The sequence below is a fragment of the Ruditapes philippinarum genome, unplaced genomic scaffold, assembly GCF_026571515.1.
Source record: "Ruditapes philippinarum isolate M1 unplaced genomic scaffold, ASM2657151v2 ctg167_1_1_1_1, whole genome shotgun sequence".
Lineage (NCBI taxonomy): Eukaryota > Metazoa > Mollusca > Bivalvia > Venerida > Veneridae > Ruditapes > Ruditapes philippinarum.
The window spans coordinates 243,434-249,809 of NW_026851615.1; positions in this window are offsets into that span (position 1 = coordinate 243,434).

A 6,376-nucleotide genomic window follows, 5' to 3' on the forward strand; every position below is an offset into this window, starting at 1 on the left:
AGAAAACAATGTGCGGAAGGTCTGAGGTTATGAAGCCTGCATATCACAGATAAGACGTCAAAACTATACGCCGATTTTAATGGAATGGCACTAACATGTCACATTGAAGGTTCCATGATACTCACCGTATGAACACATCTGCTGATGTATCTAAATTAAAAATACACCATTTTTATGTTTAAATGTTAAATTCTGCTAAAGCCGGTGCTAGGGGACGTGGACGGTGGTTTGCACTTGACAGTACCGTCTATGAACAGGCTCAATCAAACCGAGCCTTCAACATTTTCAATTTTGCCTTGTTAGGTAGGGATTCTTATTTTCTCTATTTTAGTAACACAAGTAATGTCTTGGAGGAAAGTAGCAAAGCCTCAATACAAGGTTCATTTTCTCTTTCTAAATGAACGTGTTATCTTATGACAATACTTATCATGAAAACATTTATACTAGTCACCTTTAACTATGTAATTAATCCTTTCTCCAGCATGTAAATATCACACCATTCTTTTCAGTTGTAAAATTACATGTATGAAATCCACGATTTTCACGTGCATGGACCCACCAACTCTCCCTACCAAAAGAAACTAAATAATCTTTGTAAAGGTCACTTAATTGATCCTAATAGTTTATAATAAAATATACTGTATATTTGCGCAAAGAACTCGTTGATAGTAAAATACAATTGATTATACCCTTATTGTTTATGTGTAACGAACTATTTCAACCCTCATTCTAGCCTGAAGTTGAAGCAGTCTTACAAACTTTACATATTGTCATCTGATCACGTATCTTGTGTCACAAACCTGGTAAGTTTATGCATACAAAGTTAACCCAATAATGATAATTTAATACTTTATTTCTCTTAGTTACTATAGCAATTAAAATAATGACCTAAGGAAAACAAGATGCTCAAGGGAATCAAGTCAAGCCTTTCTGATCCCTAAAAGAACCAAGGATAATACATTGGGGCATTCCTTTCTCCATGTATTTTTTGGTGATTTTAAAAACATCAAATGTATAAACATTCTTATGCAATCATGTATCAGTTTACCATTCATAGTTATATTAAAATCCCAATCAAAGTAATTGTTCACACAGATGATCATTTATCTCAACATTGGAAATCAACCTTTTAAAATACACAATGCTTGTACACTATACCCTTTCTCATCAATTTATTTTAAAATTGCCATGAAATGAAGTTATTGTACAAATTGTTGACCTTAAACATCGTTTTGAACTTCACCTTCAAGCTTTGATTCTGTTGTAAGTGCTGAATTAAATATTTTGAAAATTCCTTGATTCACGGAAATGTTACTAGCCTGGACAGAGTGCACTACTTTTTTACCTTCGGGCCCCGAATTTGACCTTTGAGCTACAATGAAGTTCGTTTTTAACACACTGTCTCTATGAGGTTGACATTTGTGCTATGTTATTTGCGTCCCTCCATGTTGACATTATGATTTGCGCATTATAAAGACACACTTAAGTATGCACATACATTAACCCTCTATTTTGACAACTAAATTCAAGCTAAATGAATAGGGGGCTTGTCCTTAAACGTCCTGAATAATCTCCATAGTTACTAAATTTTGTCAATGTAACTTGTACTTTCAAAGTTAAGAATCAACCTTTTAAATTAGGCTGTCTGTTATCAGATGTGCTTTTAGCAAGCAGATTTTGGTCCGAGCGAAACTAGAAATGTGTCCATATTATGGAACATGCATGCCCACACATTCCAGTTTCATCAGTCTACGCAAAAACAGAAGAATAACAAACAATATAAGTAGTATACCATATTTTAATTTTATTGTTTATTTAATTACTGTACACATTAATAAAGAAAAGAAGTTGCACATGATGTAAGATAAAATCTCAGAGAGAATGAAATTAGCAACACCCTGTATGCTCATATTTACCTCTTGTGTCATAGATCTCAATATTGAGATATTGTATGGAACTTTCCGTTGTTATCACCATTTTGTAAAAACTTATATACATGTACATAATATTTATATTATAGTTATACGCAGAGCTCTTTACAATTTAACGAGAATGATTTTTTTTTCTTTTTCTTTATTTATTACAGTTATGCGTCGAGCTCTTCACAATTCAATAATGAAAATGAAGATTTTTTCTTAAATTGCCAGGGTTTTTGTTTAAAAAGGTTTATAAGTCAATATAGCATTATACTCTATGATACTTTATAAAGCTAAAAAGCACCTTAAACCCCATGACAGAATTCTCTGGATCAACAGAACTATAAAAGTACTGAATTACTCTGTGGTCAATAAAAGTGGTCAATGATAATTGAATAGACCAGCTCAACTGTTCCTAATTAAGTGAGTATGACACCAGCTGTTAACCTTTTATTAACCTCTAATCTACTTAATATGCACAATGAATTTGCCCTGCTTTGTATATAGAACTGACCATAATTGACTCAATGAATATCAATATAATCAAAATAAATAAGCCAACAATATATCATCTGATGTAGACTGTTTCATTCTAAATTTAACCACTTTAATCCTGAAATCTGTTGTACAACTAACAAACTAATCCTAATGCAAAAGCAAGGCAGGTTCATTATAGGCATTCAATGGATTTAACTCAGTACAGGATAAGAGCAGTACCTCTAGACGCTTGCAGAAATCATGATCATAAAATAGACAAATATCATTTTTTTCGCAGATTTTTACATTTTCCATTCATTATTGTATATAAATCGGTGTGTAGAGATGAAGAAGATATTTTAAAAGTTCGTTCCCTTCGGTGAAAAGGCGAAATTTGAGCATTTAATCATTCAAGCGGCATGTCCTGTATATACTTGAATATGGTATTTAATATGGTGCTCCAATCCTTATTTTAGTCTCACTCCTTTAACAATGATCTGAATATTTTGAACTATGTTCACAAGAGGTAAGTACTAGCCCACAAGATGTCATATAACAATGTCTGTCCTATCTACAAATTAATGATTTAATTTTACACATAAACTACTTTCCATATTTATTGCACATTATCATTCATTCATAACAACATGGATAAAAAACATGCATAAAAATCTGATAAACATGTGAAAATGTGAAACTTGCACAGACACATGTGAAATTTGTTAATGAACATGGATATATGTAACATTTTCACATAAACAAGTATTTCATTAAAATGTGAAGATTTGCATTTCAGTAATCAAAATGTGAAAAAGCTGCCTGGTTGATAACCATTTATTCAATATTCACATTACAAAAATGTGAAACTTTCAAATCAGCAGTCAGGTGAAAAATGCCCCTTCACAATATTATGTGAAAATGTGAAATCTGCACTTTTACAGACATACCAAAATGTGATCTAGAACTGTTGTCAAGAAATGGAAGCCTTGAAATGTGAATGGTACATTGTTATACATACTTGTACATACCAGAAACTGCATTTTTGACAACACATGGCAATAAATCACATCTCAAATGAATACAGTATACATTGTACATGCTTTGAAATAAAGAAAAACAAAAAAAGATCAACAATAAAGCCCTAACGCAGTTCAGGATTTGAAATAAAAAAATAACAGAATGCTTTATAATGTTTACCTTGAGATCATTAACGTTCTACATATTATTTTAAACACAAGTACCGTAGACTATTACAACATAGTTTACTTTTCACAAATACTTGAGATATTGTCCAATAGATGTATGTATATCCACTAATCCATGTCTATACTGACATTTTTAAATTTGCACACCAATAGATGAGTCAATAAAAACTTTCAAAATTTTTTAAGAAAAATATTTTAATAGTTTAAGAAATGAAAAAAAATTCACAATCCAAATACCACTTTGCATTATATTATTTTGCTTGCAGAGTCAATGCTATTTCTTCTCATATTGACATGTTTCAGGCATAGTATGTGAATAATTGTCTTGGGTTTAATTACGTTATTCATGTATGACATTTTTACAAAATTAATATTTCTTAAAAAAAAATTAATGAAAATTTACACAAACCTGGAGGCAAGCAGATTATGATGGATACATAATATTATCTTAAATTTGAAACCCTGTTTAAAGTAACTTACCTACAACATCTTAAAATTAACAATTTCCTTAAAATTGTAGGTTTCAGTTTGTTTATGGTTTGAAAAAAGTTAATTTCAAGATCTAAAGCCTGTCCACTACAGATACAAATTCATTTAGAATCAACTAAAATGGTAAACTATAACAAAGTAAGAAATGAAATTTTAAAAAAAGTGCATTTTTCAAAAATAAGTAATCAGATTTTAATCAATTGGACAACATGAAAACTTGGAAAGTAAATAAGGAAAAATATTTCAAGGAAAAAAAAACTACTATGATAACCTATATATATTTCCAAGAAAATAACACTTCATACATTGTTCCTGGTGATTTCATCCTTATTTACCCTTTTTCCAGCAATAATAAAGCATTTCTTTGTCACTATTATGATTTGAAGAGCACTTATATACATGTTTAAGTAATATAATGATTTTATTACTGAATAAATAATGTCTATATAAATATTATTGGTCTCTGATTAAAGTGTATTTGTATATCTATGCCATATCTATGGTGAATATATCAACACAAAACACACAAGTTAATAACCTTCCCCCTTAGCATTTAAATCTTGCCATGCATGCTTCCGAAATGTGCCAGTTTATTTATCAATGCTTAAACACTTGTTACAACACTATGTTTCAGTGTGCATTGATTACATCAGGTTCAACATGATAATTGGTACCTTCAGGTATTTAATTTTATTCAAATTTAAAATTCATTTTCACAACAAACCACTAAGATATTTATCTTGTATTTCACCCATCACCAAATGACAGAGAATACTAGTGTTTAAGAAGTAGGCGGGAATAGATGACAAGAGGGGGTATGAATGAAAGGCTTACACAAACAACTCACATATATAATTGATATACAATACTGAGCAAATATCTGATCTAAAAATGACAACAACTCATTTTCTTACAATAAATTTTCTAATAGGCATTTTAACTTTTGCCATAATAGCATAATATGCATGCAACACTATATATCTAAATTATCAAGCTAGGAAAAGCCATTGAAAGAAAATACAATATCACATTTCAACTCAATAACCAATATAAACCTCAAATGCATGTCTTATTTCAATATGCTGTGGATAATTTCAAATTCAGCACAGGACAAATTCATTATTCACATTCAAATGGGTCAAAGTTAAAGTGAATTGGTCTATAATCGAAGATCTGTAATACCATAAATACTTATGTTGATAGTAGGGATGGTAACGAATACCAAAATCAATACTCGAGTACTCGGTCATTGTTGCGATCGAGTACTCGGTTACTCGGATGATTTCCAATGGTCTTTAAAGTTTTATCACACAATATCAACACCGCCTGCATGCTACTTTCGTTTTCTATTTTAATTCATAGAATTCGTAACTATAAATAGAACTGCAAGAAATACATATATAAATATAAACATAAGAAATGTCAAAGACAGCATTTATTATATACCTACAAATTTTTCTCCCTAAAATACAGGATGAACTTAAGCGCAAATACGCTTCAACGGATAGAAAATTCCGTATTATGTTAGTGACAAATACGGTACCATATATGTGAGTGCCAGACTATTTTTGACGTTTGTTTCGATCTAAGCTTTGCACAACGTAACATTTGAAAACGGGAACAAAACATTATTTAAGGAGTGGCTGGTTTTACACAAATTACTTATCCATCCGTCAGTCAAGAATTTATTTCTTGACAGCTACATTTCATTTTCTGAAATTTCTTATAGAAGTGTAGTATAATGAAAATCATTTATAATTCAAACGAAAAGGTATATAATAAAAGGAAAATTATGTTGTAGTAGCTTTAAGAGCCTAAGCATTTTTCTATGCAATGTTGGAAAATTGATATTTCGCTCGACCTTCGGTCTCGCGAGATACCAATTTTTCCACCGCTGCTCGTAGCAAAATACAAAGCTACAACATAATAGTCCGTATATATTTACATTTTTATAATTAATAAGTTTCGACTACAAACTGTCTAATATTTAAAGGTGATTAAATATCATAAGAAGGCCGAATGCATAAACGACACAGGACTGTGTTCAATCCCATTAGCGTGTCAAACTGCTGATCGCCTCGTTAAATTAACGATATCATTTTCACACCTCTGCAAGGATGTTTTGATTGCATTTAACAAGTATTTATACAGATAAGAATTTAAGAATAGAAATTAAATATTTTTTCCGAGTAATCGAATATCAATTTTGATAACCGATATTCGGACGTTCCATCGAGTACTCGGTTAACCGGTTACTCGTTGCCATCCCTAGTTGATAGTATTTACTTG